The 12630-nt window shown below is 37.9% G+C and overlaps 1 protein-coding gene across 2 annotated transcripts in view; it reads left to right on the forward strand.

Moving 5' to 3' along the window:
• DCAF10 (DDB1 and CUL4 associated factor 10) overlaps positions 1–12630 on the forward strand; it is a 61207-nt gene that overhangs the window by 16318 nt on the left and 32259 nt on the right. The gene's annotated exons all lie outside the window — the stretch shown is intronic.

The following is a 12630-nucleotide window of genomic DNA, read 5'->3' on the forward strand; positions in this document are numbered from 1 at the left end:
ACTGTTTAGCTCCTGTCAGGAATCAAAAATGCTAGAAGTGTTTGATGTGAGGCAGGAACCAGAGCCAGAATTACTATATGAAGCCAGGGGTTTACTTGGAATGAGGCTGAAAAAAGGAAAAAGCTATTAATTACCTGGGGCTGTAGGTTTTAGATGATAAAGATACAGCCTCATGACCAGGAATTGAATGAAGCCATTGTTGAGTCGGTGACTGAAGGTATATATGTGATAGCTCCAATATTATCATGAAACTGGAGGCCTTAATGTCATTATGAGGCCTAGTAGTGGATTTGGTTCCAGAAATCCAAGTGGGGGCAACTATAAAACCATTAAAAAGGAAGAAAGAGAGAGAAAAAAGTTTTAAATCTTTCTTGCTCAAAATAAGCCTATAACCAAAATTCCCAAACTCATGAAGATATCTAATAATAATATCATAACAAAACCAGCAACTAGAACAGGTATTTTCTCTGGATTAAATTAATTTTTTGGAGTAGTCCAACAAAGACTTTATTTTAAAAAATGAATTATTTTATTTATTTTTTTTCGACTAGGTAATACATGCACGTGGTACAAAATTCAAAGGTACAAAAGGGTAAACAGTGAAAAGTAAGTCTGTCTCCCACCTCTTTCCCCTAGTGACCCAGTTCCCCTCCCCAGAGGCAACCACTATTACCAGTTTCTTGCTATCCTTTCTGAGATAGTTCATGCATGTACAAGCATATGTACACACATATACATAAACTTTTATATAAGTGGTAGCATTCTGCACATACTATTATATATGTTGGCTTTTTCACTTAATGACATATTTAAGATCATTCCATATTTGTACCCATGGGATGATTTTATTCTTTTTAATGGCTGCATAGTATTCCATTGATTGGAAGAAACTTTAAAGCATTTTTAGGATGCTCAAAGAAATAAATTAAGGGATACTTCCCATTAATAGAGAGTTCAAAATTATGAAAAAAATAGGTTAATGTGGAAAAAAACCAACTAGAACTTTTGTAAATTAAAAATATAGTTGGTATATTAAAAAACTTAATAAACGGGATAAACGTTACCCTTTGCACCACTGGTGAGAGAATTAATGGGTTAGAAAATATTACTAAAAAATTCACCCAAAGATTGATTGAGATGTATAATATCTCAGTTACAGAAGAAAGAAGTTGCAGAGATTGGAGGAGAACTAAATTTTGAAGACACAAAGGCTGAGAATTTTCAGCATTGAAGAAGGACCTGAATCCTTGAATCAAAAGTAAACTCTAGAATCAAGTGGGTTAAACAAAGATAAAGCTACATCTAGACAGGTTGTAGTGAAATTCTAGAATATCAGATAAAGAGAAAATCTTAAAAGCCACCAAAGTTAGAGGCCAGATTACCTTCAGAAGTACGATAATTAAACTGACTAGTTTCTTATCAACAACAGTTGATGCTAGGAGAAAAAGAAGTAATATCTTAAATACTAAGACAAAGTAATGTTTAATACCATTTCATATCCAGGTAAATTGTTATTCTAGAATAAAGAATTTTGATTCAGTGAAATTGTAAATGTTAATTATTAATAGCAGAAAGATAATTTAGGATTTTTGTGGGGGAGGGTGCATTTAAAACAAAAACTCTAGATTAGCACTATCCAATACAATTATAATTTTAAATTAAAAATTATCTAGTAGTCACATTTAAAAAAAGACATGAAATTAATTTTTAATAATATATTTTATTTACTCCAGTATGCCTAAAATGTTATCATTTCAACATGCAATCAGTATAAAAAATACTGAGATATTTTATTGATACTTTCATTTTTTCATGCTAAATCTTCAAAATCCAGGTATATATTACACTTAGAGCACATCTCAATGCAGACTGGCCACATATTAAGGGCTCATTAGCCACATGTAGCTAATGGCTACCAAATTGCACATTGTAGCTCTGGATGGTAACAACAAATAGGTTGTACGTGTGGGTGAGTTTTGTTCAGTGGGAAGGCATAACATTTAAGGTCCACATCATGTTCAAGAAGAGGATAGAAATATTAACTAATTTCAGACTCTTTCAGAACAATCTATAATTAAATATATATGATGAAAAAAACTAAAATAAAATAATAAAACTATAGTTTATAGCTTCCAAACCAGCAAAGGTGGGTGGCAGAGAATATTGAAAACTTGATCAGTTCAGTAAAAGAAAGGAAAGCTTAAACAAGTAAAAAGAAATAAGCAAAAGAAAGGAAGGATAAATAGAAAACAAGAAGTAGAAATAGTTCCAAATATATTAATAGTTCACAGTAAATATAAATGGATCGATCTTCTTTATTAAAAGGTGCAGAGATAGCAATTTGAATAAAAAACAAAATCACGTATATACTCTTTATGGAGATACCAAAAATAAAACTACCCAGAAATGGGTAAAGAGAACTGACGTAGCTTATCATTATTGTACAGATATAAGACCAAAGTTTTTTGTATTTATTATTATTTTTTGAAATCTTTATTGGAGTATAATTGCTTTACAGTGGTGTGTTAGTTTCTGCTTTATAACAAAGTGAATCAGTTATACATATACGTATGTTCCCATATCTCTTCCCTCTTGCATCTCCCTCCCTCCCACCCTCCCTATCCCACCCCTCTAGGTGGTCACAAAGCACTGAGCTGATCTCCCTGTGCTATGCGGCTGCTTCCCACTATCTATCTCTTTTTCGTTTGGTAGTGTATATATGTCCATGCCACTCTCTCACTTTGTCACAGCTTACCCTTCCCCCTCCCCATATCCTCAAGTCCATTCTCTAGTAGGTATGTGTCTTTATTCCCGTCTTACCGCTAGGTTCTTCATGACATTTTTTTTTCTTTCTTAGATTCCATATATATGTGTTAGCATACGGTATTTGTCTTTCTCTTTCTGACTTACTTCACTCTGTGTGACAGACTCTAGGTCCATCCACCTCACTACAAATAAGTCAATTTCGTTTCTTTTTATGGCTGAGTAATATTCCATTGTATATATGTGCCACATCTTCTTTATCCATACATCTGTCGATGGACACTTAGGTTGTTTCCATCTCCTGGGTATTGTAAATAGAGCCGCAGTGAATATTGTGGTACATGACTCTTTTTGAATTATGGTTTTCTCAGAGTATATGCCCAGTAGTGGGATTGCTGGGTCATATGGTAGTTCTCTTTGTAGTTTTTTTTTTTTTTTTTTTTTTTTTTGCGGTATGCGGGCCTCTCACTGCTGTGGCCTCCCCCGTTGCGGAGCACAGGCTCCGGACGCGCAGGCTCCGGACGCGCAGGCTCAGCGGCCATGGCTCACGGGCCCAGCCGCTCCGCGGCATATGGGATCCTCCCAGACCGGGGCACGAACCCGTATCCCCTGCATCGGCAGGCGGACTCTCAACCACTTGCGCCACCAGGGAGGCCCTATTTGTAGTTTTTTAAGGAACCTCCATACTGTTCTCCATAGTGGCTGTAGCAGTTCACATTCCCACCAGCAGTGCAAGAGTGTTCCCATTTCTCCACACCCTCTCCAGCATTTATTGTTTCTAGATTTTTTGATGATGGCCATTCTGACTGGTGTGAGATGATATCTCATTGTAGTTTTGATTTGCATTTCCCTAATGATTAATGATGTTGAGCATTCTTTCATGTATTTGTTGGCAGTCTGTATATCTTCTTTGGAGAAATGTCTATTTAGGTCTTCTGCCCATTTTGGATTGGGTTGTTTGTTTTTTTGTTATTGAGCTGCATGAGCTGCTTATAAATTTTGGAGATTAATCCTTTGTCAGTTGCTTCATTTGCAAATATTTTCTCCCATTCTGAGGGTTGTCTTTTGGTCTTGTTTATGGTTTCCTTTGCTGTGCAAAAGCTTTGAAGTTTCATTAGGTCCCATTTGTTTATCTTTGTTTTTATTTCCATTTCTCTAGGAGGTGGGTCCAAAAGGATCTTGCTGTGATTTATGTCATAGAGTGTTCTGCCTATGTTTTCCTCTAAGAGTTTGATAGTTTCTGGCCTTACATTTAGGTCTTTAATCCATTTTGAGCTTATTTTTGTGTATGGTGTTAGGGAGTGTTCTAATCTCATACTTTTACATGTACCTGTCCAGTTTTCCCAGCACCACTTATTGAAGAGGCTGTTCTTTCTCCACTGTACATTCCTGCCTCCTTTATCAAAGATAAGTTGACCATGTGTGCGTGGGTTTATCTCTGGGCTTTCTATCCTGTTCCATTGATCTATATTTCTGTTTTTGTGCCAGTACCATACTGTCTTGATTACTGTAGCTTTGTAGTATAGTCCGAAGTCAGGGAGCCTGATTCCTCCAGCTCCGTTTTTCATTTTCAAGATTGCTTTGGCTATTCGGGGTCTTTTGTGTTTCCATACAAATTGTGAAATTTTTTGTTCTGGTTCTGTGAAAAATGCCAATGGTAATTTGATAGGGATTGCATTGAATCTGTAGATGGCTTTGGGTAGTAGAGTCATTTTCACAATGTTGATTCTTCCAATCCAAGAACATGGTATATCTCTCCATCTATTTGTATCATCTTTAATTTCTTTCATCAGTGTCTTATAATTTTCTGCATACAGGTCTTTTGTCTCCTTAGGTAGGTTTATTCCTAGATATTTTATTCTTTTTGTTGCAATGGTAAATGGGAGTGTTTTCTTGATTTCACTTTCAGATTTTTCATCATTAGTGTACAGGAATGCCAGAGATTTCTGTGCATTAATTTTGTATCCTGCTACTTTACCAAATTCATTGATTATCTCTAGTAGTTTTCTGGTAGCATCTTTAGGATTCTCTATGTATAGTATCATGTGATCTGCAAACAGTGACAGCTTTACTACTTCTTTTCCGATTTGTATTCCTTTTATTTCCTTTTCTTCTCTGATTGCTGTGGCTAAAACTTCCAAAACTATGTTGAATAAGAGTGGTGAGAGTGGGCAGCCTACAAGAGTTCCTGATCTTTGCGGAAATGCTTTCAGTTTTTCACCATTGAGGATGATGTTGGCTGTGGGTTTGTCACATATAGCCTTTATTATGTTGAGGAAAGTTCCCTCTATGCCTACTTTCTGGAGGGTTTTTATCATAAATGGGTGTTGAATTTTGTCGAAAGCTTTCTCTGCATCTATTGAGATGACCATATGGTTTTTCTCCTTCAATTTGTTAATATGGTGTATCACATTGATTGATATGCGTATATTGAAGAATCCTTGCATTCCTGGGATAAACCCCACTTGATCATGGTGTATGATCCTTTTAATGTGCTGTTGGATTCTGTCTGCTAGCATTTTGTTCAGGATTTTTGCATCTATGTTCATCAGTGATATTGGCCTGTAGTTTTCTTTCTTTGTGACATCCTTGTCTGGTTTTGGTATCAGGGTGATGGTGGCCTCGTAGAATGAGTTTGGGAGTGTTCCTCCCTCTGCTATATTTTGGAAGAGTTTGAGAAGGATAGGTGTTAGCTCTTCTCTAAATGTTTGATAGAATTCGCCTGTGAAGCCATCTGGCCCTGAGCTTTTGTTTGTTGGAAGATTTTTAATCCCAGTTTCAATTTCATTACTTGTGATTGGTCTGTTCATATTTTCTATTTCTTCCTGATTCAGTCTTGGCAGGTTGTGCATTTCTAAGAATTTGTCCATTTCCTCCAGGTTGTCCATTTTATTGTCATAGAGTTGCTTGTAGTAATCTCTCATGATCTTTTGTATTTCTGCAGTGTCAGTTGTTACTTCTCCTTTTTCATTTCTAATTCTATTGATTTGAGTCTTCTCCCTTTTTTTCTTGATGAGTCTGGCTAATGGTTTATCAATTTTGTTTATCTTCTCAAAGAACCAGCTTTTAGTTTTATTGATCTTTGCTATCGTTTCCTTCATTTCTTTTTCATTTATTTCTGATCTGATCTTTATGATTTCTTTCCTTCTGCTCACTTTGGGGGTTTTTTGTTCTTCTTTCTCTAATTGCTTTAGGTGCAGGGTCAGGTTGTTTACTCGAGATGTTTCCTGTTTCTTATGGTGGGATTGTATTGCTATAAACTTCCCCCTTAGAACTGCTTTTGCTGCGTCCCATAGGTTTTCGGTCATCGTGTCTTCATTGTCATTTGTTTCTAGGTATTTTTTTATTTCCTCTTTGATTTCTTCAGTGATCACTTCGTTATTAAGTAGTGTATTGTTTAGCCTCCATGTGTTTGTATTTTTTACAGATCTTTTCCTGTAATTGATGTCTAGTCTCATAGCATTGTGGTCGGAAAAGATACTTGATACAATTTCAATTTTCTTAAATTTACCAAGGCTTGATTTGTGACCCAAGATATGATCTATCCTGGAGAATGTTCCATGAGCACTTGGGAAAAATGTGTATTCTGTTTTTGGATGAAATGTCCTATAAATATTGATTAAGTCCATCTTGTTTAATGTATCATTTAAAGCTTGTGTTTCCTTATTTATTTTCATTTTGGATGATCTGTCCATTGGTGAAAGTGGGGTGTTAAAGTCCCCTTCTATGAACGTGTTACTGTCTATTTCCCTTTTTATGGCTGTTAGTATTTGCCTTATGTATTGAGGTGCTCCTATGTTGGGTGCATAAATATTTATAATTGTTATATCTTCTTGGATCGATCCCTTGATCATTATGTAGTGTCCTTCTTTGTCTCTTCTAACAGTCTTTATTTTAAAGTCTATTTTGTCTGATATGAGAATTGCTACTTCAGCTTTCTTTTGGTTTCCATTTGCATGGAATATCTTTTTCCATCCCCTCACTTTCAGTCTGTATGTGTCTCTAGGTCTGAAGTGGGTCTCTTGTAGACAGCATATATATGGGTCTTGTTTTTGTATCCATTCAACCAGTCTGTGTCTTTTGGTGGGAGCATTTAATCCATTTACATTCAAGGTAATTATTGATATGTATGTTCCTATTCCCATTTTCTTAATTGTTTTGGGTTTGTTATTGTAGTTCTTTTCCTTCTGTTGTGTTTCTTGCCTAGAGAAGTTCCTTTAGCATTTGTTGTAAAGCTGATTTGGTGGTGCTGAACTCTCTCAGCTTTTGCTTGTCTGTAAAGGTCTTAATTTCTCCATCAAATGTGCATGAGATCCTTGCTGGGTAGATTAATCTTGGTTGCAGGTTTTTCTCCTTTATCACTTTAAATATGTCCTGCCAGTCCCTTTGGGCTGGCAGAGTTTCTGCTGAAAGATCAGCTGTTAACCTTATGGGGATTCCCTTGTGTGTTATTTATTGTTTTTCCCTTGCTGCTTTTAATATGTTTTCTTTGTATTTAATTTTTGACAGTTTGATTAATATGTGTCTTGGCGTGTTTCTCCTTGGATTTATCCTGTATGGAGCTCTCTGTGCTTCCTGGACTTGATTAACTATTTCCTTTCCCATATTAGGGAAGTTTTCAACTATAATGTCTTCAGATATTTTCTCAATCCCTTTCTTTTTCTCTTCTTCTTCTGGAACCCCTATAATTTTAATGTTGGTGCATTTAATGTTGTCCCAGAGGTCTCTGAGACTGTCCTCAATTCTCTTCATTCTTTTTTCTTTATTCTGCTCTGCAGTAGTTATTTCCACTATTTTATCTTCCATGTCACTTATCCGTTCTTCTGCCTCAGTTATTCCACTATTGATCCCTTCTAGAGTATTTTTTATTTCATTTATTGTGTTCTTCATCGTTGCTTGTTTCATCTTTAGTTCTTCTAGGTCCTTGTTAAATGTTTCTTGCATTTTCTCTATTCTATTTCCAAGATTTTGGATCATCTTTACTATCATTATTCTGAATTCTTTTTCATGTAGACTGCCTATTTCCTCTTCATTTGTTAGGTCTGGTGGGTTTTTATCTTGCTCCTTCATCTGCTGTGTGTTTTTCTGTCTTCTCATTTTGCTTATCTTACTGTGTTTGGGGTCTCTTTTTTGCAGTTTGCAGGTTTGTAGTTCCCATTGTTTTTGGTGTCTGTCCCCAGTAGCTAAAGTTGGTTCAGTAGGTTGTGTAGGCTTCCTGGTGGAGGGAACTAGTGCCTGTGTTCTGGTGGATGAGGCTGGATCTTGTCTTTCTGGTGGGCAGGTCCACGTCTGGTGGTGTGTTTTGGGGTGTCTGTGGACTTTTTATGATTTTAGGCAGCCTCTCTGCTAATGGATGGGGCTGATGTTCCTGTCTTGCTAGTTGTTTGGCATAGGGTGTCCAGCACTGTAGCTTGCTGGTCGTTGAGTGAAGCTGGATGTTGGTGTTGAGATGGAGATCTCTGGGAGATTTTTGCCCTTTGATATTACGTGGAACTGGGAGGTCTCTTGTGGACCAGTGTCCTGATGTTGGCTCTCCCACCTCAGAGGGACAGCACTGACTCCTGGCTGCAGCACGAAGAGCCTTTCATCCACAGGGCTCAGAATAAAAGGGAGAAAAAGTAGAAAGAAAGAAAGAGAGAGGGAGGGTGGGAGAGAGGTAGGAAGAAAGAAAGAGGATAAAAGAAAATAAAATAAAGTAAGATAAAGTTATTAAAATAAAAAATAATTATTAAGAAAAAAAATTTTTTTAAGTAAAAAAAAAAAAAAAAGGATGGAGAGAACCCTAGGACAAATGGTGAAAGCAAAGCTATACAGACAAAATCTCACACAGAAGTATATACATACACACTCACAAAAAGAGGAAAAGGGGAAAAAATAATAAATCTTGCTCTCAAAGTCCACCTCCTCAATTTGGGGTGATTCGTTGTTTATTCAGGTATTCCACAGATGCAGGGTACATCAACTTGATTGTGGAGATTTAATCCGCTGCTCCTGAGGCTGCTGGGAGAGATTTCCCTTTCTCTTTGTTCGCACAGCTCCTGGGGTTCAGCTTTGGATTTGGCCCCGCCTCTGTGTGTAGGTCGCTGCAGGGCGTCTGTTCTTCGCTCAGACAGGACGGGGTTAAAGGAGCCACTGATTCGGGAGCTCTGGCTCACTCAGGCCGGGGGGGAGGGAGGGGTACGGAGTGCGGGGTGAGCCTGCGGAGGCAGAGGCCGGCGTGACGTTGCAGCAGCCTGAGGCCCGCCGTGCGTTCTCCCGGGGAAGTTGTCCCTGGATCATGGGACCCCTGGCAGTGGCAGGCTGCACAGGCTCCCGGAAGGGAGGTGTGGATAGTGACCTGTGCTCGCACACAGGCTTCTTGGTGGCGGCAGCAGCAGCCTTAGCGTCTCATGCCCGTCTCTGGGGTCCGCGCTGTTAGCCGCGGCTGTGGAGCTCCTTTAAGCAGCGCTCTTAATCCCCTCTCCTCGCGCACCAGGAAACAAAGAGGGAAGGAAAAGTCTCTTGCCTCTTCGGCAGGTCCAGACTTTTCTCCGGACTCCCTCCTGGCTAGCCGTGGTGCACTAACCCCCTGCAGGCTGTGTTCACGCCGCCAACCTCAGTCCTCTCCCTGTCCGACCAAAGCCCGAGCCTCAGCTCCCAGCCCCGCCCGCCCTGGTGGGTGAGCAGACGAGCCTCTCGGGCTGGTGAGTGCCGATCAGCACCGATCCTCTGTGCGGGAATCTCTCCGCTTTCCTCTCCGCACCCCTGTTGTTGTGCTCTCCTCTGCGGCTCCGAAGCTTCCCCCCTCCGCCACCCGCTTCCTAGTGTGTGGAAACCTTTCCTCCTTCACAGCTCCCTCCCACTGGTGCAGGTCCCATCCCTATTCTTTTGTTTCTGTTTATTCTTTTTTCTTTTGCCCTACCCAGGTATGTGGGGAGTTTCTTGCCTTTTGGGAGGTCTGAGGTCTTATGCCAGCGTTCAGTAGGTGTTCTGTAGGAGTTGTTCCACATGTAGATGTATTTATGATGTATCTGTGGGGAGGAAGGTGATCTCCGCGTCTTACTCTTTCGCCACCTTCCCTGACTTCTCCAGACCAAAGGTTTTAATAAGGAAAGTGCAACAGTAAATATTAATAAAAAGAAAAATCCACCAAGAAGATATCATAATCATGAGGTTGTATATAACTTGAAATTAAGAAAGCAAAAACAGAATAATAATGAATTACATGTCTATAATCATATTAAGAGATTTTAATACAGTTCTGTCCAAAACTGGTAAATCAAGCAGATAAAAATTAGGTTGTAGAAGATTGTAAACACCTTGAACAGCCTTTCTACTAAAAATAGAAATGCTGGATAAATTTTTTAAAATATTTTTTTAATGTAGAGTTGAACTGATAAGAAAGAAAGGAATCCTAGGGCCAAAAATGAAGCAGGAATGCAAAGAAGTAAACACGTACTCAGCTGGCTTTCACCCTAAAGGCATCTGCCAAATGCCTGTGACTCTTGAGTTTCTGTTTTGACAGGTGTGAGGAGTACAAAGGACAGGAGAGTTAATTCTATGTCCAGTTCAAGGTGAGGAGTCTAGTAGAAAACTCTGCATAAGGCTGGGGACTCCAAAGGGCTACAATTTCAGCATAAAGGTGATCTAGAAATAAACCACCTTGTTCATCTAGACTGTGGCATTGGGTAGAGGGATGTCAGAAAATCTCTGTATTTCTAACCACAAGCCAGCCTTCATGCAGCCTTCACACTGCCATATGGTACAAAACCCTCCAGCCAGCAATTTTAAATTGGATCCAGCTTGGCAGGGCTGTCAGGTACTGCAAAAAGAAACGCAAATCTTCTCTGAAGGAGAAAACTAAGTATTATAAAGAAGTCAGTTCTTCCCAAATTAATCTATGAATTTAGTGCAGTTTTAATCAAAATCCCAACAGAATGTTTTTTTTTTAACTTGATTTAAAAGTTCATATTGAACAGCAAAGTGGCAAGAATGTCTGAGAAAATTTTGAGGAAGACTGATATTGTAGGAGTACTCACCCCTCCAGATATCAGACGTTGTCTTAGGACAGGGATAGATTAATTGACCTATGGAATGGAATAGAACTTCCAGAAACAGACCCATGCATATATGAAAATTTTATATATGACAGCAGGGGAATTATAAACCAGTGGGGGAAAATGGAAAAGAGAATTTGTTATATGTATGAAAAAAGAAAATGAAATTAGATTTCTATCTCATACCATAACTAAAAATAAACTGCCAGTTAAAGACGTAATTATGAAAGCAAACCTTTTTAGAAGAAATATAGAATATTTATGTTCTAAGTACAAGAAAGGATTTTTTTTAAGACACAAAAAGTATAAACCATTGAGGACTGATAAATTCAACTGCATTAAAATTTAAAACTTCATTATAACCAAAGACATAACAGTGTGAGAAGGTAAGCTATAAGCTGGTGGGAGAAGATATTTTCAATGTACGTAGCCAAAAAAAGGATTAGTATCCAGAATATATGAAACAATTACCTTAGAGCAAAATAGGCAGAGACTCGCATAAGAGAAAATAAAATGAGCAATAAATTTGGAAAGATTTTCAAGCTTACTAGTTATGGAAATGCAAATAAAAATAACAATGAAGAAATATCAAATATTGACAAAGATGCTGAGAAATAGAAAACTCTTAGACATTATTGATGGAATATAAATTGGTAAAATTATTTTGAGCAATTTAGCAATATCTGGTAAAATTGAAGATCGATTGTTTAAAAGAAATTAAAGCACATGTGAACAAGGAAATGTGTAAAGAAGGTTCATTACAGCATCGTTAGTAATAGAAGTTGAAAACAAATCTCCATCAAGAGGAAGATAAGGGACTTCCCTGGCAGTCCAGTGGTTAAGACTTTGCCTTCCAAGGCAGGGGGTGCAGGTTCAATCCCTGGTCGGGAAGCTAAGATCCCACATGCCTCGTGGCCAAAAAAACAAAACATAAAACAAAAGAGGAAGATAAATGAATTGTTTACTCATACAATGGAATACTATACATCAGTTAAAATAAATGAACTAGAAGCATCAGCATCTGAGATATATCAGAAATTCAGGGTCGAGCCAGAAAAGCAAATTGTAGAATGAGCTGTACAGTGTGATACCATTTATATAAAATTCAAAAATAAAACATAAACTTGATGAAGGCATGTATTTGTTTGTTCTCTGCTGTATCCCCAGCACCTAAAACTGTGCCACATAGTGGGTGCTCATTAAATATTTACAGAATAAGTTGAATGCAAAACAAAACTGTAAATAACTTATGGATACATACTTATGAATTCATAGTATTAAAAACTTGCTAGGGGAGTGACAAACAAATTTTGGATAGTGGTTCCCTCTGGAGAGGGAGGGAGGGGAATGGGATTGGGGAGGGATATACAGGGGTCTTCAATTGTGTTTGTAATGTTCCAAAAATATCTGAAATATAACCAAATGTTAAAATTTGATAAAGCTGGGTGGTGGGTATCACAGATGTTTGTTATATTCTTCATAATTTTCTTTATGTTTCTAATATTTTACAATTTAAAAATTTCTTATCTCAAAAAGAAAAGACATGTCAAGTTGTTTGCCCCTACTCAAAATGACCTCTGACTAATTTGCTATTAGAATTTGTGTTCTTTTTCAATGTCAGTTCTCATTTGCTGCTATCAATGTGCCTGCCCTAGTACCCCACACCTACAAATTTGAATTTGCTTCTTATCTGTTTGTTAGAAAAACAGATTTTGAAGCTATTTAGAAGTACATATCACTTAAGTGTTTTGAGTAAGGATCTGAAGGGTCCTCTGGCATGAGCTTAATTGTGTATTACTTATTAATTTTTTGAGTGCTTACCATGTGCCAA

The sequence above is a fragment of the Mesoplodon densirostris genome, chromosome 6 (genome assembly GCF_025265405.1).
Source record: "Mesoplodon densirostris isolate mMesDen1 chromosome 6, mMesDen1 primary haplotype, whole genome shotgun sequence".
NCBI lineage: Eukaryota > Metazoa > Chordata > Mammalia > Artiodactyla > Ziphiidae > Mesoplodon > Mesoplodon densirostris.